This window comes from Schistocerca americana, chromosome 1, assembly GCF_021461395.2.
Source record: "Schistocerca americana isolate TAMUIC-IGC-003095 chromosome 1, iqSchAmer2.1, whole genome shotgun sequence".
NCBI lineage: Eukaryota > Metazoa > Arthropoda > Insecta > Orthoptera > Acrididae > Schistocerca > Schistocerca americana.
In genome coordinates, this window is record NC_060119.1 from 44,839,030 (window position 1) to 44,866,752 (window position 27,723).

The window sequence follows — 27,723 nt, forward strand, 5'->3', positions numbered from 1 at the left end:
TAGAGGAATGAAATTTTTAGAATATATTTGTCTAGGTGACTTATATAATTGATTAACATTGCAACAACACAGGTTAATGTAAGCACAAGATAAGCCACTGCAAATGTGAAACGCTGTTACGTTAATAACTGGTGTAACCACCAGAATGTTGAATCCAGGCATGCAAATTTGTATGCACTGTGTTTTACAGGTGGCAGATGTCAGTCTGTGGAATGGAGTTCCATGCCTGTTGCTCTTGGTTGGTCAATAATGAGAATGTTAATGCTGGTTGTGGATGACCCTTAAGCTATCGCCCAATGATGTCCTACATTTGCTTGGTAGGAGACAGAGCTGGTGACCATCCAGGTCAAGCCAACACATGGACATACTGTATAGCATGTTGGGTTACAACAGTGGTATGTGCGCGAGTGTTGTCCTGTTCAAAAACAGCCCCTAGAATGCTATTCATGAATGGCAGCACAACATGTAGACTCACCGGACTGACATACAAATCTGACGTCAAGGTGTGTGGGGCAATCATGAGAGTGCTCCTGCTGTCGTACGAAGTCTCATTCCAGACAAAAACTCGAGGTGTTGGGCCAGTGTGTCTAGGACAAAGGTTGATCACAGGCTCAACAAACATTCTTTACTAACACCACATCCAATCTCAAAAGTAAGTAACACTCACGAACACAACAGTGTCTGCTTGAAGCAATCCTGATTTGCATCCTCATACTGGCATTACTAGTGCATCTCTTATGTGAGTAGAGCAAAATCTGAACAGGCATCTTTCAAATATTGAAGCATGACTAACAGCTTTCGTTTATGTCTAACAACTTTTCTTTGTTGCTGCTATTTTTTCACTCAGCATAGAGTATCTGAACAATACAAGGATGCCTTAGTAAACTAGGCAGTTGGAAAGAACATCTATTTTACTTTCAGTGCTAAAGATGCCAGTTCCACCAGTTCAGCGGCTTGGAAACATGAGAACCAGCCAGACTCACATTTTGTCACTGGTGATGGAAGCCAACGTTTGGTTGCCATGACTAAAAATATTGTCAAATTTCCCTGCTAGTCAACACTACCTGCTTTAGAACCAATCAGCATAAGTATTCCATTTATTGGGTTGCTGCCTAAGAGACATACATACCAGTTTAGTCAATAATATATTATCCTTCACTATTTGAAACAGTCTGCCAACCCTGGGGTAACTTTTTGATTCCGCAGCTGTAGAAATAACAGGTGGTTTTGTAGTGAATAAGTCTCTGAGCCATGTTTGGAGCACATTTTCAGCAGGAAGGGAAATTCCAAGAAAGTGGTTTGATATGGCGCAAAAGGTGAAAATCTGAGGATTTTGTTTTGCTTTGTCACTCAAAAACAACCAGGGCACATGTGCTCATGGCAGAACTGTAGAACATGACGACAAAGAGAGGAGTTAAAAATGATTACACATTAATCCCAATTGACAAAATAGAAGATAGTTAAAAGAAAAAAAAAGGGGTCATGGAGAAAGTTCTGTGCTGGCCAGAGTGGCCGAGTGGTTCTAGGTGCTTCAGTCTGGAACCACTTGACCGCTATGGTCGCAGGTACGAGCCCTGCCTCGGGCGCAGATGTGTGTGGTGTCCATAGGTTAGTTAGGTTTAAGTAGTTCTAAGTTCTAGGGGGCTGATGACCTCAGGTATTAAGCTGCACAGTGCTCAGAGCCATTTTTGAAAGTTCTGTAAAATACTCCATAGAGAAACAAAGCTCATGAACTAAACATTAAATAGCCTTCACCATATTGCTACGATGGATAGAAAGTAAAGTGCGGTCGACACCAGTCACTAAAATGACTGATAGCTAACACGAATTAACAAATGATGATGGCTAAAAAGACAGTACATGATATGCAACCTAGCTGATCTTGCAGCGAGACGGCCGAGAGGAGGTCATCCAACCCACTGAGAGGTGCTTAATAACCTGCAGCTTGTTCCCATGAAGGGAGAACCAGTGGTGACACCATCTGCTGACAGACAGCAACGCAGATCATTGGAGGGAATGTAAGAACCAGTGGGTTGAGGTATGACGACTGCAGCATTGACAGCATCGTCAGTGGCCTAGTTTCCTGTCACACTGAGGTGACTGGGAACCCACATAAACATCATCCATCAAGAATGAGCATGTGACAGCTTTCCTGGACCGGTTGCACTAATGGATGGACATTGTGCCCTTTAAAGCCTCTGTGTTCTGTACAGAGTCTGAGCAGATGACGCAATTGAAAAGCCTGTGTCACCAGATGTGCTGTGTGGCCTGATACAGGGCGAACAGCTTTGTTATAAATACTGAGCACTGTACCAGAAGATGATATCGAAAAACGTCAGGACCAATGATGAAGGCACACCTGACACAGTATCTTTGTCAGTACAAGTGTCATCAGTGTACACAATCGTGAAGTTCTGTGCGAAGGTTGTGAAATTGAAGGAGATAGAACAAGGCTGGAGTAGTATCCTTAGGAATTGAATAAAGGCAAAGTTGAACACGGGCCGCCACATGAAGTTGATGAAGATGATGATAACATTGATGTTGTTTGGTTTGTGGGGCACTCAACTGTGTTGTCATCAGCACCTGTACACATTCCCCAATCTGTACACAGTCCAATCTAACCACTGACATGAATGATGATGGAATGATGAGGACAACACAAACACCCAGATCCTGGGTGTTTCGCCAATGAAAAGAAGCCAGACAAGTCTGGTGGGAGACAGGCCATTATAGGGTTAGTGGCAATAGCAAAGATGCCGATGCTCATGACAGGACCCTGAGGCACACTATTTTCCTTGGTAAATGCATCCAACAAGGTGAAACTAACATCCTGTTATTAAGAGTTCCTGAAGCAAACATAGTAGGCAGCCATGGAAGCTCCATGCATAGAGGGTATGGAGGATACCTGTCCTCCAGAAAGGTATCTTACACTTCCTCCAAATCGAAAAACACTGCCACAGTCGGATTTAGGCAGAAAACAAATCATGACATTGGTAGATATTGCGAGATGGTCAACTGCAGAACTGCGCACTAAAATCCACATTCTGCAGTGGTTAATAAATTGTGAGACTCGAGCCACCGTACCAGCCAGGCATGAATCGTATGTTCCATCACAGCTGGTGAGGGATATGGGGTGGTATCTAGAAGGAAGGTGTTTGTCCTTACAGGCCTTAGGCATAGGTATGACAGTGCATTGGAAATCTGATCTCTGCCCACACAGTTGCATGGATGAAGGAGAACGTGCTTTTCCAGCAGGAGAAAGATGCTGTAACATCTGACTGTGAACATCGCCTGGCCCTGGAGGGGGATTCGGATGAAGCGAGAGCATGACCCAGCTGCCTCATAGTAAAGGCAGTATTGTAGTACTCCAGATTCTGAGAAGAGAAGAGTATTGAACGAGCTGCCTTTGCTCATTTTTGATGGAGGAAGGCAGGGTGATAGTCGAAGGAGCTCGAAATCTCAGCAAAATTGTGGCACAAGGCGTTGGAGATTACAATAGGGTGCATGATGACATCGTATGCTACTGTCAGGCCGGAAACTGGACTATGGCTATTGGTACCACAGAGCTATCAGAGCTTGGTCAACATGATGGAAGAGAGAGTGGAACTGTTAAAAGAACTAGTGAATGAAATCCAGCACGTTTTACACTATCCCGAAACCAGGATGACACTGTACACCTAACTTTTTATAGTGAACACAGTTTGTCATTGTAGGATGACGGTAAAAATGTGAAGAGTGTGTCCCCGTGTGTAATTGGCGTCGCGGCATGCCTGAGTCCACCTAGGGACCAGGACACAGCGTGGTAAAGAGGAAGTGCAAGGAACAGAACATTCTGTGGCGGTAGGTTTAACATACTAAGATATTCTACCTAGTCATCACAGCTGGGAAAACGCTGTCTATTGAAGGTTGCCAGAGTGGAGTAAAGCCTCCAGTCAGCTTTAGTAAGCTGCTGTCTGGGTGTGAACGTAAGTGGGGTAAGAGTCAGTAAACGAATAGTACAGGGGGAATTGTCACTCGAGTATGTGTCAGAGAGCAGACCACTCAGGTTGATGGGCAGATGGGTAGTGCAGGAGGATAGGTAAAAATGGAAATATGTGTGTGTAGAGTCTGAAAAGACTCTTGCGTTATGGCAGAAGAGGTTACGCTGACTGAGAAGGTCGGCTAACGGGGCACCTGTCTGACAGGTTCTGGGTTAACCCCAAAGGGCATTGTGTACACTGAAGTCACCAAGGAGCAGAAAGAGGTGAGGTAGCTACCCAATAAGCAGTAGGAAGTCTGTCCTGGTGACGTCAAATGACACAGGGATGTAAATGGTATGAAGAGAAAAGATCAAGTGAGGAAAGAAAAGGTGAACTACAACAGCTTGAAGGCAGGTAGTCAGGGAGATGGGTTGACTCTGAATGTCATACCGCATGAGCAGCATGACTCCCCCATGCGATGGAATGCCATCCTATGGGGAAAGGAAATGCGAGCACTCAAATTGGTCATGGGGACGCTATTATTTTTTTTCTGGAGGCAGAGAACAAGAGGACATTGTGATTCTAAGAGCAGCCATAAATCCTCTTTGTTGGATAGAAGACCACAAACATTTCATTGAAGGAAAGTTATTATGAGGATAAAAAAATGAAAGGGTGTCACTTTGGTGGCTGCCGAGTGTCAGCCTTCGAAGACTTGCTGCTACAAGGCACAGAGGCAGGAGGATCATGCTCCACGAGGTCTGGAGAAGTGTCAGAAGGCTCCTTCTGTGAGCCTGCGGAATCCAGTGCAGAAAAATGGTTGGTGGTGCACACCGGAGAAGCACAGGCAGCTGGGCCAGGGTATCAACTGGCAACACTGTCTAAGTAGATATCAGACTTGGTGAAGGAGAAGACCATCTGCCTTTGACTTCTTGTAGACTTCCCGGTTGGCACAGGAAGACTGATGTTTGTTGGCTGAAGGGATGTAGTAGGTCTTTGTGTATATTCATTCAGTCCTTCCTGGCCTGCCCGTTGTGTAATACATGACTTCACCCCAGTAGGTCGATGTTTGGTGGCTTGTTGCACAGTTGTATGAGGAGACGGCAATGCTGCCAGGATGATGGGTGATTTCATAACCTCAGTGCCGAGTTTGATGTCACAGGTCTTTGTGGCCATGTCCTTGATGGAGCGAGACATAGCAAGAACAGTACTGTAATTAGCAGATGGTAGAACACGTGGTTTGAGACTAGCCAATAACTTGCAATAACCAGGTAAGGAACTTCTTCCTTTACCTGGACCTCCTGGACAGCCTATTCATCGAGATGCACGAGACAATTTTGAGAGGAGGCAGCAATGGTCACCATTGAAGTTGATACAACCAGGAGGAGGAGGAGGAGGAGGAGGAGGAGGAGAAGGGGCAATTGCCCTCATACGCATCCCTACCACAGGTTACACATTTGGCTCGGCGTTGACAAGACATTCCAGTGTTTGGATTTCTGCATCAGGCAGACTAGTGTAAATGACACCATGGGAAGTATTCAGAGTTCAATAGGCTTCAACATGAACAGGATACCTGTGGAGAAGCGAAGCAGCAAGTAGTTGTGCTTAAGACTTGCAGAACTACACATAGTTTCCAAAACCAAAGTGGCATTGCATAAATGAGAGCAGGATTTTGCAGGGCCGGCAACTGCATCAATACCTATCTGAATAAGAAACTGATTTACTGAGGCAAAGGATTGGCCATCTTCAGTACATGAAATCATGAAGAACCATGGTGTATCTGGAAGTGTCTATGAATCAGGAGCTTCATTCCATTTACATTTAGTAGATGCAAACTGTGAAGATGACTGCCACCATATCCAAAGGTATGCTTCATCTAACTGGTGGCTCCCTCCCTCAGTCTGGGGCTCACCTGCTTTAGGTGATTGTTCAGACCTCAGGTCACACCTCTTCATCACCTGACAGAGAGACCAATTGGCAATTTAGGAAGGTAGCAACTCAGGCAATAAACCCTCCCTGGGCCTGGTCTGTACCAGGGGGTGCATGTGAAACCTGTCAACCCAGGTCTGGGAATTACACACTACCCAGTCATCCGTTATATGACAGATGCCTTCAGGATCACACAGGGAGGAAGAAGAAGAAAATGAGTCTCAAACACCGAAGCAGAGGAAGGACAGGAGAAGGTGATCGAAGGAAGAAAAAAAGGAACTAAAAACAGTGGTGAAACATATCAGCTACTGAAACTGCAGAACACATCCCTAGAAACATCCCAGACATGTTCTCCAAGGGAAGCAAAAAGGAATAGCAACAGGAAGGATATCCAACACAGAAGGGTAAAGATGCTGCAAAGGCTGGGGACCTATGGTAGCCAAGCACATACACACCAAAGAGTGGTGAGCCCCTGAGGGAGAAACCTGAGGGTGCAGTATCAGGTAAAAGAAGTGAGGGCTAAATGACTTGATACTGCCTGTATGCTGCTAGGCTGCGAAAAAACACTGTACAGGAGTTGGGTTGTCATCACTTCATGCAGTCTTCCTGGTCATTGTCATTGAATTGCATCTGCAATTCATTGTACACCACACTGTCCTTGTTCTACCAGATGGACAATATCTTTTGTGGATGTGTGCATGTCTTTGTGCTGGGAGTTGCTTTGTTTGCACTAAACCATATGCCCACTCCTGGTCTTTGCTATTTTGGTTTAGATCATACAGTACCCATACACTCCATTTTTGAACCTTTCTCATGCATGCATATGTTACACTTCAGTGTACATGAAACTGGCAACTGTAATGAACTGTGATCATTCCACAATCGTGTATCACTGGGGGGGGGGGGGGGGGGGGGATGTGTTTAAACACTCTTCAACCCCCAAAAGTCTATCTGTATATGAAAAGTCACAGATGTCAGAACGATCCTCCTCAAAATGAGAAAACCATTTGCTTGCCGTGCTCTCTCCAGTGGCATTATCTCCATACATGGTGCACATGTTTTTGGCTGCCTCTGCTGCTGTCACTACTCCATATGGCACTTCATTTTCTAGCATCCTCAGATACTCTATCTCCTAGTGATAGACCAACAGTATTTAAACTCACATATAAAAATGACAATTGATAATCTCTTAGTAACCAGAATATCAACATTCAAAACAAACCTGTGACTAACATGCATCTATTTAATATGACCTTAATTCCTCAATCCAGAATGTACCTAAAAAAAAAGCTGACTGGAATGCTTTCCTGGATAAATATCTGGACTGGATTCCTCATCCTGCTCATATCTGCCACAATTTTGTACATGTAGTTACCAGAACAACTAACAAGTGTTTGTTCTGAGGATATCAGAAAGGATATATTTTCTGAGGATATCAGAAAGGATATATTTAAGGCTGGGATGAGAAATGTGAGGAATGCAACAATGGTTTTCAAAGTGGTGGTTACAGTTCACTGATTAACTGACACAGCACCTGGATACTGCACAAAGTAAAATCCTATCATCTCAGTAGTTTTCATCCATATTTAAGTATCACCAGAAAGCATGGTCCTTGCTGTAAAATTAGGTTGAGCTGTAGCCAGCCTCATCAACTGAGAACATTTTCTCCGCTTCACTCATGGTCAAAACATCTGAAAAAGCACATCACTGAGAGACTAAACATGAGCTCAAAGATAGAAAAGCAGCAGTCGTCTAGGACACTAAATATTTGTGACATAACCCTTGAAGAGATTGCAGACTTAATCTCTTGGCTCAGTTCACATACTCCCAAAATTTCTCATCAAGTCTGGCAAATAAATTTGAACATGGTTAGCAAAATTGGTCACCTCATTACTGCAGATGAGAAACAGTCCCCAAGAACTTAAAACATACCAAGGTGACTGCTCTCCCAAAGCCAAGCAATGCTTTGTCCCACTGCATTGCTTAGTGTCATCCATAAACTTCTAGAACTTGTACTGTTTTGCAAGACTGGTCAAACAACACTGTAGAACAAGCTGGCATTCACCCAAAACGAATCTGTGTGGTTTAAGTCCTGGCCCTCACAGCACACATTGAAATGGGCTTTCAGAAGATGAAAACATCTTTGGCTTGCATCAATCTATTAGCAGCCTATGGTACTGTCTGGAGACAAGGCCTTCTCTATAGACTGATGGATGTAATCTAAGCCAAAACATTACATAGCTTCAAAACATGACTGAATTTAGGATTCCAGGTCATCATGGAAGAGAAAATCAGGAGCCAGAAATTTCTCCATAATTGCTTTCCTCATGTATCGATATTAGTCCCACTGCTCTTTATCTTTTATACTGGATGTCCCACAAACAGTTTTTAAGCACTTTGGTTAACCTGACTGGGCCACATGAACAAGGCACATTTTTTGAAGTCATGCTGAAAGTCCTGATATCAGATTTGTCTGTTCTGTTGTGTTTTAGGGTGCAAGAACTAAGTTCAAATGTGCACGTATCATAACCATGGGACACTAAGATGAAAAAGGAGTTAAAAGCAACTACATATTCAGGCATGTTACTAACTATTTGGTTGTATAAATATTTTTTTTAACCATATGTGTTCAAGGGAAGCCCAGGTATTTATCTTGTGACTATAGACATCTACCTCAAGCTTCAGGAAGGGTAGGCAAGCAGATAACAACATAGCAGTGGTACAAAGGATCTATGAGCAGTGATCGTGTGTTGGTGAGGTAAACTGTGGTATTAGTTAGTATTGCATTGATCTAGCCCAGAGCGTTTCCTGGTAGGGGATTGATTGATTGATTGAGAGGGTTTATGGGACCAAATGGTGAGGTCCTCTGTCCCAAAATTCTGAAGTTATTCACAGAAGAAAAAGGGTCCACTAAAAGTGGACAGATCCAGTCAGGAGAATCAAATTGTAAAATAATTAAGATTAAATGCTTGCAGAACAAGGCATAAAAGGTGAGACCAAATCTAAAAACTAGAAAAGAGGGCAGTCATTCCATAGGGGAGTGGTCATGGGGTCCCACACCGAGAGTGCATGAAGAGAGGTCACAACTGCAAACAGTCTGCCCCTGCTCCAGGCGTGAAACAAAACCTTATATCTGGAAACAAAAATCACTTCCATGGAAGAAACTGAGGACCAGTTCAACTACCTGTGAATCATCTGCTAATAATAAATTTAACGTATCTGAAAGATGATACTTGGCACAAAGAAAGAACAAGAAGGGGACATTCCACCAATATGTGGGATACATTCAGGCTTTTTTTTTTTTTTTTTGTGGTTTTAGGGTGCACAACTTCAACGGTCATTAGCGCCCAGACTATGTTAGGAATGCACCGCGAGTCAGAAGTTTAAAACAGCAACGAAACGGAAAACACGATAAAAGACAGACTGAGGCATAGGATTAAGAAAAAGGAAAACAGCATAATCAAATGTGCTTAGAGAGGGTTGTCAAATTGATAAAATGAAGAACGCGAGCAGCTGCTCGTGGGTCATCCAATAAAAGGGCTTCTAGAGTACATGGCAGGCCAAGATCAAGACGCAGTGTGTTAAAATCCGGACAGGACGTTAAAATGTGGTGGACCGTCAGCGATTGCCCACATGGACAGAACGGTGCCGGCGCAGCCGTCAGCAGATGGCGATGGCTGAACTGGCAGTGTCCAATTTGAAACCGGGCCAAAACTACCTCCTCCCGCCGAGAAGGGCGTGAGGAGGACGTCCAAGCCACAGGAAGAGGTTTCAAGGCCCGAAGCTTGTTGTCTGTAAGTGCAGCCCAATCGGCATGCCACAGCGATAAAATGCGCCAACAAATGACCCTGCTAAAATCTGACGAAGGGACACAACAAGAAGCTGTCTGAGGCTGGAGGACCGCAGCCTTGGCCGCGGCATCTGCAGCTTCGTTCCCAGGGATACCGACATGGCCAGGAACCCACATAAAGCTAACCGGAGAACCGACGTCCACCAACTGCTGAAGAGAGCGTTGGATCCGGTGCATGAAAGGGTGAACCGGGTACGGATCACTGAGGCTCTGGATAGCGCTCAGGGAATCAGAGCAGATGACATATGCAGAATGTCGGTGGTGGCAGATGTAAAGAACAGCCTGGTAGAGGGCAAAGAGCTCAGCTGTGAACACCGAACAATGGCCATGGAGCTGGTATTTGAAACTTTGTGCCCCGACAATAAAAGAACACCCGACCCTGTCATTGGTCTTAGAGCCATCTGTATAAATGAAGGTCATATTAATGAACTTCGAACGAAGTTTGACAAAACGGGAGTGGTAGACTGGACCGGGGGTAACCTCCTTCGGGAGCGAGCTGAGGTCAAGGAGGACGCGAACCTGAGCCTGGAGCCAAGGTGGCGTATGGCTCTCGCCCACTCGAAAGGTTGCAGGGAGTGAAACATTACGGTGTTGAAGGAGGCGACGAAAGCGAACTCATGGGGGTAGCAAGGCAGAGACATACAACCCGTATTGACGGTCGAGAGAGTCATCAAAAAAGGAACGATAAGACGGGTGGTCAGGCATTGCCAGTAGCCGACAGGCATGCCGACAAAGCAGTATATCGCGCCGGTACGTGAGTGGCAACTCACCAGTGCCAGCATGAAGACTCTCGACGGGACTAGTATAAAACGCGCCGATCGCAAGTCGTAAACCCCGATGTTGTATGGAGTTGAGGCGGCGTAAGATGGATGGCCGTGCAGAGGAGTATACGAAGCTCCCATAATCCAGCTTGGAGCGGACGATCGACCGATATAGACGAAGTAGGACGGTTCGATTTGCTCCCCATGACATACCACGAGAACACGGAGGACATTTAAAGAACGGATACAACGGGCGGACAAATATGACACATGTGGAGACCAGCTAAGTTTCCTGTCAAATGTAAGGCCTAAAAATTTGGTTGTCTCCACGATTGGGAGAGCAACGGGACCGAGTCGTAAGGACGGTGGGAGAAACTCTTTGTAGCGCCAGAAGTTAATACAGACTGTCTTCTCAGCTGAAAAACGGAAGCCATTGGCGACACTCCAGGAGTAAAGACGGTCAAGAGAACGCTAAAGACAGCGCGCCAGGACACGTGTACACTGCGCGCTGCAATAGATGGTAAAATCGTCCACAAAAAGGGAGCCTGATACATCAGCTGGGAGGCAATCCATTATTGGATTGATCACGATGGCGAAGAGAGCGACGCTCAAAACTGAGCCCTGTGGCACCCCATTCTCCTGGCGAAAGGTGTCGGACAGGACAGAACCCACTCGTACCCTGAACTGTCGATCCATTAAAAAGGAACGAATAAAACGAGGGAGGCAACCGCGAAGGCCCCATGTATGCATGGTGCGGAGAATGCCCGCCCTCCAACAGGTGTCGTAGGCCTTCTCCAAATCAAAGAACACAGCCGCGGTCGGGCACTTCCACAAGAAGTTATTCATATTGAAGGTCGACAAGGTAACCAGATGGTCAACAGCAGAGCGGCGCCTACGAAATCCACATTGTACATTGGTAAGTAGGCGTCGAGACTCGAGCAGCCAAACCAATCGAGAGTTAACCATTCGCTCCATCACTTTACAGACACAGCTGGTAAGCGAGATAGGTCGATAACTGGAAGGCAAGTGCTTGTCCTTCCCTGGCTTAGGAATCGGGACAACAATAGACTCGCGCCAGCATGCGGGAACATGTCCCTCAATCCAGATGCGATTGTATGTACGAAGAAGAAAACCTTTACCCGCAGGAGAAAGGTTCTTCAGCATCTGAATATGAATAGAATCTGGCCCTGGAGCGGAGGACCGTGATCGGCCAAGTGCGTTTTCGAGTTCCCGCATGGTGAATGGGGAAGTTAGGTGGCCTAGCCTCCTCTGCCTGTTTGCGGGGGAGGAAGGCAGGGTGGTAATGAGCAGAGCTCGAAACCTCTGTGAAAAAGCGGCCGAAGGCATTGGAGACAGCCTCAGGGGCCACAAGGACGTCATTCGCGACCTTCAAGCCAGAAACTGGTGAGTGGACCTTAGTGCCAGATAGCTGGCGCAGGCTACCCCAGACAACAGAAGAAGGAGTAAAACTGTTGAAGGTGCTTGTGAAAGCAGCCCAGCTGGCTTTCTTGCTTTCTTTGATAATACGATGACACTGAGCACATAATTGTTTATAATTGATACAATTCGCCACTGTAGGGTGGCGTTTAAATGTGCGTAAAGCACATCGACGAGCATGTAAAGCGTCTCTACATGCTGCGGTCCACCAGGGGACCGGTACGCGACGTGGAGAAGAAGTAGTGTGAGGGATGGAATATTCACCAGCAGTGAGAATGACTTCCGTGAGGTGTGTGACCTGACTATCGCAGCTTGTGAAGGTGTGATTCTGGAAGGTCGCCCTGGAAGAGAAGAGCCCCCAGTCTGCTTCGGAGATGGTCCAACTAGATGAGCACAGAGAGGGGTATGCTGCAGGAGATGGATAACACACGGGAAGTGGTCGCTAGAATATGTATCAGAAAGTGCATACCACTCAAACCGGCGTGCAAGTTGGGGAGTACATATAGAGAGGTCTAAATGGGAATAGGTGTGAGATGTGTCCGAAAGAAAAGTAAGGGCGCCAGTATTGAGGCAGACAAGATTGAGCTGGTTGAAAAGGTCTGCTAACAAGGAGCCCCTCGGGCAGGATGCTGGAGAGCCCCAAAGGGGATGGTGGGCATTGAAGTCTCCAGTTAACAAAAATGGTGCAGGTAGCTGAGCAATAAGTTGCATCATGTCTGCCCTGGTAACGGCAGATGACGATGGAGTGTAAACGGTACAAAAGGAAAACGTAAAAGTGGGGAGAGTAATGCGGATGGCAACTGCCTGCAGGCCGGTGTGCAACGAGATGGGATCGTAGTAAATATCATCCCGGACCAGCAACATAACCCCTCCATGAGCTGGGATACCTACCACAGGGGGTAGGTTAAAACGCACAGAGGTGTAGTGTGCCAAGGCAATTTGATCGCATGGGCGTAGCTTCGTTTCCTGGAGGGCTACGACGAGCGGACGGTGCAAGCGGAGCAGCAACTTCAAGCCCTCTCGGTTGGAGCGAATGCTGCGAATATTCCAGTGAATAAGTGCCATCGTAAGAAAAGGAAGATGAAAGAAGGGGTCATCTCGAAGGCCGCTGAGGACATGGCTTCGAGCGAGCACTGCCGCCGCTATCAGTAGGCGGACAGTCATAGTCCATTGGGTCTATAGGTTCATCGGAAATCTCGGGAGGATGGCCGGGACGGGGACCTTCCTCCGCCGGTGAACGGCCAGATGTACGGCTACCAGCGGTGCGGCCAGGCGAAATGGATGACGGCCTGGGGCGGCAACCACTGGGTGGCGCAGGATAAGAAATGCGCCGTGGCGGAGAAGGAGAACTGTGCTTCCTATGAGCCTTTTTGGAAGTACCGGTCGAAGGCTGGGAGGTCGAGGTACGTAGGAAGTCTGCACGGGATGGTTCCTTCTTGAAGGCCCGTGCATCTGACTTCGGGGTCTTCGTCTTAGCAGAAGGTGATGAAGGGGCTGGTGTCTGTGGGGTGATGGGAGGAAGAGGAGACGTCGACCGCGCGATCTTAGCACTGGCCGAACGAACGACCGTGGTGCTGAAGGTCAGGTTGCATGTCTGGGTTGCCACCACCCTGGTAGTCCGAGGAGAGGCGAGGACAGTACTGTAGTTCCCCGCTGGGAGCAGCGCGGGCTTCCTACTAGCCAATAGCTTGCGAGCAGCCGAGGTGGACAGTTTCTCTTTGACCCGAATTTCTTGGATACAGCGTTCTTCCTTATAGACAGGACAGTCGCGGGAGGATGTGGCATGGTCACCCTGACAGTTCACACAATGAGGAGACGGAGGTGGACAGTCACCCTCATGGGCATCCCTGCCACAAGTGACACATTTAGCCGCATTGGAACAAGACTGTCGAGTGTTATTGAAACGCTGACACTGGTAGCAGCGCGTAGGTGTCGGGACATAGGGGCGAACAGAAATAACCTCGTAGCCCGCCTTGATGCGCAATGGCAGCTTAACACTATCAAAAGTCAAGAAAAGTGTCCGGGTCGGTACAAGGTCACTGTTGACCTTTTTCATGACCCTATGGACAGCCGTCATGCCCTGCTCAGCGAGGAAAGATTGAATCTCCTCATCAGTCAATCCGTCGAGGGATCTAGTATAGACCACACTACGAGACGAATTCAAAGTTCGGTGAGCCTCCACCCGGACAGGGAACGTGTACAGGAGTGTGGCCCGAAGCAGTTTTTGTGGCTGAAAGGCGCTCTCAGTTTCTAGTAATAAGGTACCGTTACGCAACCTGGTACAAGATTTGACAGATCCGGCTATGGCATCTACGCCCTTCTGGATAATGAAAGGGTTGACAGCAGAAAAATCCTTTCCGTCCTCGGATCGAGAAACAACGAGGAACTGTGGGGCAGGCGGTAGTACTTTTGTCACTGGTGGCTGGTCACGTTTCCGTTTTTGGGCAGAAGTCGAAAGAGATGGAGTAGAATCCATTGCGGAGGAATCCCCCATGATTGCCAGCATCTCCGATGGCGCGCTTCTTCCTTGTGGGGACCCTCTCAGAGGGCTCTCCCGCCTTAGGTGAATGTTTACACCTCAGGTCACACCTCCCGAGAAACAGCCGGAGAGACCAATCGGCATGGTCAGAAGGTATCAGCTCAGGCAATCACCCCTCCCCGGGCCGGGCCTTTACCAGGGGGTACGCACGTGCCTTACATGTCTACCCAGGGCGGGGAAGTACGCGTTACCCCGTCACCGGCTACGCATGCGAACGCATGGGTCGGCCTTCAGGCACGCACAGGGAGGAAGGAAGAAGAGGAAAAAGAAGAGAGAGAGGGAGAAAGAGGACAGGCTGTCTCAAACACCGAGGTGGAGACCAGAGAAGGCAAGGAGAAGAAGGCAATGAGAAGGCAAGGAGAAGAAGGCAACGAGAAGGCAAGGAGAAGAAGGTAATGAGAAGGCAAGGAGAAGAAGGCAATGAGAAGGCAAGAAGAAGAAGGCAATGAGAAGGCAAGGAGAAGAAGGCAGTGAGAAGGCAAGGAGAAGAAGGCGATGAGAAGGCAAGGAGAAGTCAAGGGAAAGAGTAAGGAAGACAGTGAGGTGGAGAAGAGCAAAGAAAGGAACCAACAAAAGGAAGGAAGAAACGAGAAGTGAAAAACCAAAAAGGCCACAATTATAGGTCGTGGAACTGTCCGTCTCCGGACGCAGGCGCTAACTACCCCCGTGAGGGGGATGGACTCCTTTTAGTCGCCTCTTACGACAGGCACGAATACCTCGGGCCTATTCTAATCCCTGGACCCGCAGGGGGAATGCCTAGAATGGTCTGTAGCAGCGAATGGAAAAGTAACAACCAAACTAATGTCTTACACCCAAACATGTGGAGAGAACAATGCAGTTGCTCTTATAACGTTAACAGAAATATGCAGGGTGAAAGTAGTGAAAAATGACAGATGAATGTTGTGGTGACACCACAAGGCACCACACTTGCTAGGTTGTAGGTTTCAAATCGGCCGCAGTCTGTCAGTACACATTGGACCCGCAAGTTGCCACTCTCGATGCTAGCAGAAAAAGTGCCGCCACTCAGCTGGTCTTAAGAGACAGGCTAGCTCACTGGCCAGTTCTACAGCCAACTTTGAAGCCATAACAAGTGAACCATTCCTACTAGAGATCTCATTTGCAGAGATACGCTAGTTAGCACAGCCTTCAGCTAAGTCAGTAGCTATGACCTAGCCGGGTGCCACTTACAGTTTACACATTGAAAATTGATCTATATGCGTGAAGCAATCAGAATTGTAAAGAATTATTCAGTCTATAACTACACTTCTAAATATTATTGTACAAAGTCAAGATCAACGTTCACTGCTGATGCTGAATTAAAGCTAAGTATTTAATTGTATTCCTGTCTACTAACTTTCTAACCACCTAAGTTACAGATACATCCCATCAAGTATAGTTCATTGATCCTCATGTGAGCCCACGTGATCAACACTGCAATTAATGGCCACACGGCATAATCAGACTAAGAGTCAAACTGTGTGACTCAACCGGGTCACCCTTTTCCCACGAGGCCCATAGTTCCGCCTCATACATAACAAATGTGTGTGGCAATAAAAAGGAAAACATTCCTGCAAACACGAGCTAGTAAATTAGTCTTTAGTGATGTAACTGTAGAAGTAGCTGTAAATGGCCACTGATTTAAGTCAAATATATTTGTACTAAGTAATATAAAATTTCTGAAGATAAACTTTTAAATTACCTAATTAGGCTCAAATATTATCCATGACCAACACATGTACATTTCCTTTAACAGGTAATTGTGTGAAACAGATATTGCCAAGTAATGTCATGAAGTAGTATTGAACTTCCTGTTCAAATACCCCATGGATGAAATCTTAGCACAATTAAATGAGGAAAGTTTGCATTTAATGGAAATTTTCACTAAGCCAGACAGTATTCCATATGAGGCAGTGGCAAGACCATATATTTTCACTCTTGCTCACCATTCACTTCTCCTTATGATACATCCTGTACAAAACTTAACTGAACAGGAGGATAATGCTAAATACATGGAGAGACCAAATACAATTGCTCCAGCAGGAAAATTCTAAATACATGTCAGATGTACACCTAGCCATGTTTAGGGAGGAACACAGTTTCTCTCAAAATATTAACAGAAACACACAAACATTAACTCAACAGATGCATTATGTACCTAATCTAACTATCCAGACCTAACCAGTGTTGAAGATGATGCTGGGAGTGTGCTTAAATGAACTTGCATTATAAACTCAGAGAAATGTAATAATTTGGTAAGGCAATACATGGAGAAAATACTGCAATGACCGACTCTGCTATCGAGTTTTATATGTTCATCTCTCACATGTATGCTTGCTCTTCTGAAACTGGTGCCAGGGACCTGCACCCACAGATTAGGGATCTCGTAGGAACAGGATGGAGTGGAAGCACTTCTGCAACACCGGCGACCAGATAATGCTAAGCAACTTGAGGTTGCCATCAGAAATGATTTACATGAGCAAAGCATATTCTGTTGTTACTACTTACCGGAGTATACAACCACTACCTTCACTTGTCCTGTTTCAAATTCAAATTTAAATGGCTCTGTGCACTATGGGACTCAACATCTGAGGTCATCAGTCCCCTAGAACATAGAACTACCTAAACCTAACTAATCTAAGGACATCAGACACATCCATGCTCGAGGCAGGATTCCAACCTGTGACTGTAGCAGGTGCGCAGTTCCAGACTGAAGCGCCTAGAATTGCTCGGCCACCATATCCCGTTTCCTCTGAGGTTAAGTCACCTGAGGCCATCACCATCCATAAACCCCAATCTGCTTCTTCCCATAAATTCTAGTCCAATCTCATTCCTTATTTTCTCATTCAGAATTCTTGAACATACTGAGATACAGTTGATCCAGTAATTCATTACAGACTACAATACCCTAGTCCCAGAACAGTCTGGATTCTGTGGATTCTGCACCGAGCATTCCATGATCCACTAATTCCTGCACTCAGCAGATGGCATCCTCATGGCAAAGTATCAGCGATAAAGCACTACATTAGTGTTCCGGAAACAGAGAGAACTTTTGACCCCATCTCCTGTGATTACATAATATTTAAATCACACACCATATTGTAACCAGGATACTTGCTTATAATGATCGATATGTTTCTGGGGTGGGATGATTCTCTGTTAGGAATGTCAAACATCACAGCAGCATAAATTTGATTAAGGCTAGAATTCTGTAGATTGTGTGCAATCCCGCACTGTAATATCTACACAAAAATGTCCCCAAAGCGTTTGGTAGATGATATTACCCTGGGAAATAGGTTATTCCACAAAAATGGAAATAAAGCCAGACAAATACTGCAATTCAGGAGTATACAAAATAAACTGAAATGGCTGAGACAAGTTTTATATAGGACAAATGAGGAGCAGATCCATGACAAGTTTTAGGGAGTAATCCTATGATAGAAAAGGAAGTGCATATACAATGCACTTCTAATGGAGAAGCATAAGTTATGTCACCTAAATGAAAGCATGGAAGTGTGGTGTAGAGCCCCAAAGGGAGAACCTAGAAATTTTGAACCACAAAAAAACACAGGTCCACAATATTAACGAAACAAAATAAATTTAGCCCTAAATGGTTTTTTGACATTTTTCCAGAATTGCTGGTGTAATGTATGCCAACTGTGGCATGCTCTCCTGCTGCTGACTGGGCCACACCTCACCTCAGATCTGCTGGTCTGGCGGATTCACTGCTGGTTGCACAGTAAATGACCAACACTTGGAAGTGAGTTGCTGGTTCATCCACAAGATAGAGTGACCTTCAAAATATTTGAATTTAATAGTGAGGTTCTTTTTTCTATTAAGAAAATAATATATTTTACAAGTCTACATCTTCTAGTGTATTCTTGGTAGGCTTTAGTTTATAAGGCACAGTTTTTCTATCCATTATACAAGCCTAATTGTAACAATACTACTTCTATTTATTATTATTATTATTATTATTATTATTAAATACTGCCATTTCATGTGCCTGATGTGTAGATAATATTAACAGATTCAGTGATTACTTGGTAAGTTTGGGTCCACTGCACATGGACTACATGTCATATTTAAAAAGTTGTCCCATTAGTAAGAAATTTTACTGAATTTAATCCTGTTTTATAATTTGAATGTGTATATTTGTAATTTAACTTATTTCTGCTTTTTAATAATTATAACTAGAAGAAGGAAAAATACAACAATAAAAAAGTGAAACTTGAAGGCAATGTTTCCCACATCAGTGCTGCCTGTAAGCTGGAACTCAAATCTTTGAATTAACTTTCAACCAGTTATTAAGTGACGAGCTGATTAGACATAGATTTCAATATTGACACTGAATTTTGCTTCACAAGTTCGAAGTTTCTTTGTGAGTGAACCTTTAAAATAATTTTTACTTTTTAAATTTTTTGAGCTCAATGTCGTTAACAAGCATCTATCACTCTTTATGTTCCTTTAATCGTTATTGCAGATATCTCATGAAGACAATGAACAAAGACCATATTTTTAATGATCTAGACAGTTTTATTTGCTTCAAAAGTTTCATTGGAGTGAAGGATGATCTCAGTACATTCATTTCTGCTAATATTTATTCTATGTAGATCCTACTAATACCATGTGAAGACATTTGTGTAGCTACTGTTGCATTTTTAGCATTTGCAAGGAAGAATGCTCTAGTCACTAACACTAGTAAGCATAACCCAGGGGCAAGAAGTAACACCATTCAAAGCAGAACTAAATACCCAATCTGTGACAAGCTGGTGTCCACGGTTCTTCAAATTGTCATGGTGTAAAGACTGTTCCATTAAATTTTTGGCATTCACCCACATAAATTCTGCTTTTTCTTCTTCTTCTTCTTCTTCTTCTTCTTGTAATATTTTGGCTGAATACCATCCAGCCATCTTCAGAGAGATCAGAGGTGACTGACACTCAAGCACTTGCTCTGTCATTTTTAACTCTAAGACTGAGCCACTGAATATGCGGCCTTAATGAGCTACAACAGATTTCTGCTTGTAATGCATTGTATGAGGTTTGCTAATATTTCCACTCAAAATGAAAGGAAAAACTTGACAGCATAACCGCTGTCAGAAAGTGTCCACATTCCTTTGCAATCAACCTGAAGTGATCATATAATCCTGCTGATTATGTGACAATCAATGAAATGTACACAAGCTGCCAGTAGTGGAAGACATGTTAGAGAAAAAAATTGACCATCCTAGGCACTCTTCACAAGAAGGAAAGAGAGATCCCTCCTGAATTTCACATCTAAGAGATCAACCTGTGGAGTTTCAAAACTTGGCTTCCAAGCTAATAAATCTCTTGTCTTGTACCCAACAAAAAGTAATTGTTCACTGATACTCGTGTCCACAATGCATGATATCAACCCTGAAACAGGAAATCCAGGTATCACTATTAAATTACAATCACACTGAAGGAGGAATGGATACTGTGGATAAAATGATTATAGGTTATGCTGTTTCCAAATTTAGGAGTTGGCCTATGGTGTTAGTTTATAGTATGCTGAACATGTGTGTTGTGTTGTGGTCTTCAGTCCAGAGACTGGTTTGATGCAGCTCTCCGTGCTACTCTGTCCTGTGCAAGCTTCTTCATCTCCCAGTACCTACTGCAACCTACATCCTTCAGTATCTGTTTAGTGTATTCATCTCTTGGTCTCCCTCTACGATTTTTAGCCTCTACATTGCCCTCCAATACTAAATTTGTGATCACTTGATTCCTCGGAACATGTCCTACCAACCAGTCCCTTTTTCTTGTCAAGTTGTGCCACAAACTCCTCTTCTCCCCTATTCTACTCCGTACCTCCTCATTAGTTATGTGATCTACCCATCTAATCTTCAGCATTCTTCTGTAGCACCACATTTCGAAAGCTTCTATTCTCTTCTTGTCCAAACTATTTATCGTCCATGTTTCACTTCCATACATGGCTACACTCCATACAAATACTTTCAGAAACGACTTCCTGACACTCAATGTTAACAAATTTCTCTTCTTCAGAAACACTTTCCTTGCCATTGCCAGTCTACATATTATATCCTCTCTACTTTGACCATCATCAGTTATTTTGCTCCCCAAATAGCAAAATTCCTTTACTACTTAAAGTGTCTCATTTCCTAACCTAATTTCCTAACCTAATTTGCTCAGCATCACCCGATTCCACTACATTCCATTATCCTCATTTTGCTTTTGTTGATGTTCATCTTATATCCTCCTTTCAAACCACTGTCCATTCCGTTCAACTGCTCTTCCAAGTCCTTTGCTGTCCCTGACAGAATTACATCATCATCGGTGAACCTCAAAGTTTTTATTTTTTCTCCTTGGATTTTAATACCTACTCCGAATTTTTCTTTTGTTTCCTTCACTGCTTGCTCAATATACAGAATGAATAACATCGGGAAGAGGCAACAACCCTGTCTCAATCCATTCCCAACCACTGCTTCCCTTTTAAGTCCCTCGACTCTTATAACTGCCATCTGGTTTCTGTACAAATTGTAAGTAGCCTTTCGCTCCCTGTATTTTACCCCTGCCACCTTCAGAATTTGAAAGAGAGTATTACAATTAACATTGTCAAAAGCTTTCTCTAAGTCTACAAATGCTAGAAAGGTAGGTCTGCCTTTTCTTAATCTTTCTTCTAAGATAAGTCGTAGGGACAGTATTGCCTCACGTGTTCCAATATTTCTGTGGAATCCAATCTGATCTTCCCTGACGTTGGCTTCTACCAGTTTTTCCATTAGTCTGTAAAGAATTCGCGTTAGTATTTTGCATCCATGACTTTTTAAACTGATTGTTTGGTAATTTTCACATCTGCCAGCACATGCTTTCTTTGGGACTGGAATTTATTTATTCTTCTTGAAGTCTGAGGGTATTTCGGCTGTCTTATACATCTTGCTCACCAGATAGTAGAGTTTTGTCAGGACTGGCTCTCCCAAGGCTGTCAGTAGTTCTAATGGAATGTTATCTACTCCCAGGGCCTTGTTTCAACTCAGGTCTTTCAGTGCTCTGTCAAGCTCCTCACGCAGTATCTTATCTCCCATTTCATCTTCATTTACATGCTATTGCATTTCAATAATATTGTCCTCAAGTACATTGTCCTTGTATAGACCCTCTGTATACTCCATCCAGCCTTCTGCTTTCCCTACTTTGCTTAGAACTGGGTTTCCATCTGAGCTCTTGATATTCATACAAGTGGTTCTTTTTCCTCCAACGGTCTCTTTAATTTTCCTGTAGGCAGTATCTATCTTACCCCAAGTGAGATAAACCTCTACATCCTTACATTTGTCCTCTAGCCATCCCTGCTTAGCCATTTTGCACTTATGCTGAACATAACTGGGCCAAATTGCCAAATTTTGTATTCACTTTCGCAACCAAAAAGAAATGTCATAATTCAATGTATTTATCTGAAGAATTTCCATTGGCAAATGAACACTTGAAGAATAGAAATTCAGGTATCAGTCCTCATTGAGATGATTTCCAACCTAAGAAAGAAATTCCCTTCAGAAGCTGTCATTGACACACCAGAGCCATCAGAGATGAAGAAGAATGGGTGTTACATGTGTGTGGAAGGAAAAAAAAGGCAACTCCATGATAAAAGTTTGTATGAAGTGCAGCACGTTTACTTGTCAAGCACATCTGACTACAGAGCCTTTGTGTGTTGGATGTCATAGAGAGGAGACTGACTAGATGTGTTGTGTCAGCTGTCTAATGACACTCTTATCAGTGGTCATGTGAGTATTGTCACACCCATTGCTCGGTTGGTTGATTTGGGGGAAGGGACAAAACAATGAGGTCATTGGTCCCACTGGATTATGCAAGAATGGGGAAGAAAATTAGCCATACCCTTTCAAAGGAGCCATCGCAGCATTTGCCTGAAGTGAATCATGGAAAACCTAAATCAGGATAGCTGGACGCAGGTTTGAACCATTATCTCCCAAATGTAAGTCCAGTATGCTAACCACTGCACCACCTCCCTCAGTGTGTCACTCACATGAAAGAGATCCTGGACCTACACACCGCACAGACAGCTGTATAGACAGACATATGGTGAGGGCTACAGTGGCAGTTCGTACAGCTACCACACACAGATAAGAGGTCTTGTGAGCCCATATGTGCCAGCACGAACTGTTGAAAATTGGTTATTAGCAGTCAGGCTAGCCTATCTTCCACCCATGGCACAGCATCGACTTGCACTGTTCGTGCTATCAGAGGATCATTTGGAAGACAGCATGGTGTGTGATAGACTTCAATGATGAAAGCAGATTCTGCCTGCAAGCAAGTGATGCTCATTTGCATGTATGACAGACCTGGTGAGCGATGTCTCATAAACTTATTTCATTCGAGGCACACTGGTCCCACCACAGTCCTTACATTTGGGGTTGCGATAAGCTACAATTCTCGTTTATCTTTGCATTTATGAAAGGGATGTGAACCATTGATCTGTATGGGCAGAATGTTGTTAGCCCAGTTTTTTTGCCATTATTGCACCACGAAAATGATGTGTTGTTCAAACAGGATAACGCTAGCCCAAACAGTGCCCATGGAACTCAACATGCTCTGCAAGACCTGAAGAAAATTCTTGGGACAGCACTTTCTCCACACTTGTCCCCAATGGAGCCCGAGCTGGAGATGATGGTTGACGAATGGCACAAGTCATTTCTTGTTCCAACAACTCTTACAAAACTACAAGAACAGGTCTGGCAGGTGTAGCATAGTGTATTCCTGTACAATATTCACCATCTGTATGATGGACTGGATGCCAGAGTCAGTATCCGCATTGACACATTTGGAGGCTGCACCACATACTAAAATGGAAATTTCAGCACGGACCGATATCTGAGACCTCAGTACCACTTCGGCTACCAACCTGTAAATTTAGTCATTTCATGTACTCCATACACACTGTTGCAACAATAAATCTTGAGTGTGAATGTTTCAACAAATCTTGAGTGAATTGGAAACCTCTGAAAGGGTTTACCTAATTCTTTTTCCAGGAGTGTATTTTCACACAAGTCACTATTCACTTTTAATTATGACAAAATCTGTATAAACCTGAAGTAAATATGTGGATAATGTCAAATGCATGGAAGAAACCAACACAGTTGCTCTCACAGCAGCAAAATACATAATACACATTGGACATATATATAGCTACGTGTAGCGACAAACACATTTTCTCTCAAAACATTAACAGCATCTTGTTAACGGGGACATTATGCAAATAATTCAGATGTCCACATCATATCAGTGTTGAGGATGATGCTGGGAAGATGGTTAAATTAGCTTACATTGCAAACTTTGGTAATTGTAAAAACCTGGTAGGGAAATACGTGGAGGCCATACCGCATATGATTAACAAACCAGAGGAGCAGTCAGCTGTCTATTATGAGCAAAGAATCCACTTTCAGGACAAAAAGCCAATATTGGCTGAAGCTGGCAAAATTCCTCAGAATGCAGTGAAAAAACTATGCTCGAAGAGTTTAGCCTGTTCAGAGAAAGTAGTCCTCAAATTATGGCCTAATCAATGTAGTTTTAATTTCAAATTCACCTAGTAAATGACGACAAGAAGTAAAACACAGCAGTTATTAGAAGAAAATAATCAGTTTTTGAAAATATAATGCAACTGAATAAATAAAAAGTCTACTCAGCAACCTTTGGCAGGAGAACAATCATATAGAGGGTATTACAGTTTGTAAGTTTTGGGAGCCAGTGGCCCCTCTCCTGGCAGAAGAGTTGAAGGGGAAGGAAGAGGGGTGACGGAGATGGCCTGATGAATTTTAGTAAAAGTAGTAAATTTGGAAAAGTCAACCAAAACAAGGGGCTATGGCTGCATGAAGCCTTCCAAATTTTCCCATCTCTACTCCTTTTTTCTAAACCTCACCAGTTCTTTTCCTTGACCACTCTTCCTTCCCCTTCAACATTTCTGCCACAAGGAAGGTCCACTGGCTCCATGAGCTTGTAAACTTTAAGACCTTCTATATATTAGACTCTCTATGTATCCAATTACATTATGAATTATCAGAAGAGTAAGTCAACTGAGGACATAAAGACAAGATAGACACTCGACACAGTGAAGGTGGGACATTCGATGCGCTCTGAGCATCGGTCAACCACAAAATACCTCGACCCAACTGAATTATGGCTCCTCCTCTCAAATGTCGTCAACCTTCTGTCATTACCTTCTTATGACACAATACAATTACAGCCTTAATTAATCATGTTTCCCCTCTGTTTCAGTCATCTGAATTCATCACCATTCCCTTTTACTTATTTATGTAGATAGTCCCTGTGAGTTAGTATGGATAGGTTATATTTGACAACTTGAACAAATTAATGACTAGCTCATTTTACCAACCACCTGGAAGAGTTGCTGAACAGCTCAAAGACATGCTCAGTCATTTCAAATTGGTACCCCAGTCATAGAATTACAGATGGTGATGACTTCAATCTACCCTCCATATGTTGGCTAAAATAGACATCACAAATTGATTGTAAGTATAAGATGTCATCTCAGATCGTAACAAAGGCTTTCTCAGATAAGTATTTCAACAATAATTATTAGCTCAGGGTCCCACTTTAAGCATAAATTGTTTCAAAAGCATAATAGACCAATTACCAACAAATAATCCTGAGCAAATAGGGAGCATTATGACTGATACATGGGTTAGCGTCCAGACATATATTGTAGTGAATCTAGATATCATAAGATCCAAGCACACAAAAATAAACACTATATAAACGCTATATACATATATAAAAGCAGATAAAAATTGTGGTTGACCCCTTTTTAAGAGACAGCCTCAACTTCTTCTAATCTGACTATGTAGACCTAGACAAGATGTTATGGATTTGAATAAATAGAATCGGTGGCAGTTGTGGGCTATATATCAAATAAAATGATAAGAGAACCTTCATAGTACACAAAACAGGTCAGAACACTATTACAGGAGCTATGAGGAAATGCATGCCTAATGTAAAATCCCAAAACTGGCAAAAAAGGTTTTACAAAAACTGGAAATTTAGTGCAAACTGCAGTGAGAGAGGCTTTTAATAGTTACCACAATGAAACTGTCCTTAAATCTGGCAGAATTGAAAGTGATTCTGGTTGTATGTAAAGTACAACAGTGCCAACATGCAATCAATACCTTCACTGCATGATAACAACGGTGATGTTACTGATGAAGTGCCACAAAAGCTGAGTTACGATGCATAGTTTTCTTTGCTGACACAATTTCAAAAACCAAGTAAATATTCCAGTATTCAAAACAAGAATGACTGCCAACATTACTAACTTAGTTATAGGTGTCCTCCATGTTGAGAAGCAGCTTACATCACTCAATAAAAGCAAGGCCTCCAGTCCAGGTTGTATACCACTCAGGTTCGTTTCAGAGCATGCTGATACAATAACTCCATGATTAGCAATCATACACAGCCGTTTGCTCTTCGTAAGATCCACACCTGAAGAATAAGCTGCAAAATTTGCACCAATACAAAGAAAAGGAATGGGAGTAATTTGCTCAATTACAGACCTATATCAATTATGCAGATTTGGTGCAGGATTTTTGAACATAAACTGTGTGTGTTCATCATGAATTTCCTCCAGGAAAACAACCTGTTGACACACAGTCAGCATGGATTTGGAAAATATTTTTCTCATGGAGCACCGCAATACAACTAGCACTTTAGTTCCATATAGTAATGAGTGCTATCGACAGGGGGATCTCAAAATGATGCCATAATTTCAGATTTTCAGAAGGCTTTCAACACTATTCCTCAGACGTGACTTCTAATAAAATTGTATCACATCTTAGTTGTGCACTGGATTCATGATTTCCTGTGAGAAAGGTCATAGACTATAATAATTTATGGAAAGCCATCAAGTAAAATGGAAGTAATATCTGGTGATCTCCACCAGAGCGTTATAGGCCCTCTGCTGTTCCTGATCTACACAAATGAATTAGGAAACAATCTGAGCAGTCCTCTTAGATTGTTAGCAGTTGATGCCGTCATTTACCGTCGTGTAAAGTTGTCAGATGATCAATACGAATTGCAAAATGTTTTAGATAAGATATTTGTATGGTGCAAAGAGTAGCATTTGTCTCTCAATAAGGAGAAATGAGATCATCCACACGAGTATGAGGGGATACCCGCCAAATTTTGGTTTCACATACATCAAAATAAAGGCTGCTAATTAAGCTTAATACCTAAAATTAGAATTACAGATGAATTAAATCAGAATGATCATATAGACTATGCTGTGAGGAAACCAAACCAATGACTGCAATTTATTGGCAGAACACTTGGAGAGTGCCAAAGGTCTACAAGAGAGACTGCATATAATCAAGCACATCCACCATCTTCTGAAGTATTGCTGTGCTTTGTGAGATCTGTGCAAGATATTATTGGCATAGGACAACAATCAGTTCAAACAAGGGCCGTTTTATTAGTATTATAGTGAAATTAGGGGAGACAGGGTCATGGATATAATACACGAATTGGGGTGTCAATCATTAAAACCAAGCCCTTTTTCATTGCAGTCAGATCTTCTGATGAAACTTCTGTGGTGTCACCGCCAGACACCACACTTGCTAGGTGGTAGCCTTTAAATCGGCCGCGGTCCGATAGTATACGTCGGACCTGTGTGTCGCCACTGTCAGTGATTGCAGACCGAGCGCCGCCACACGGCAGGTCTGGAGAGACATCCTAGCACTCGTCCCCAGTTGTACAGCCGACTTTGCTAGCGAAGCTACACTGACAAATACGCTCTCATTTGCCGAGGTGATAGTTAGCATAGCCTTCAGCTACATCATTTGCTACGACCTAGCAAGGCGCCATGACCAGTTTATATTGAGATTATATAATGTATCAACAAGAGCGATTTTCTCCAATTATGGATTAAAGTTAAGTATTACATCAACTCCGTACTTTATTTATTAGAATCAACTACTTTAATCTGTTCCAGACCTCACGCCAGCCTGCGTGAGTTAAACGCATGCTATTCGGCTACAAGTCATAGTGGATTGGCTGTCTGGTCAGCCCACTACAACTTCAATCACCAGCTTTCTCCTAGAGTGTGAAAATATTTTGTTGCCACCCACCTACATAGCGAGAAATGATCACCATCTTCACCAACACCAAATAAATTAGAGCTCACAGGGTGTGACTGAAGTGTTCATTTTTCGCTCATGCTGTCCGTGAGTGGAATGGAAAAGATAGCTTGAAGATGGGTAGACA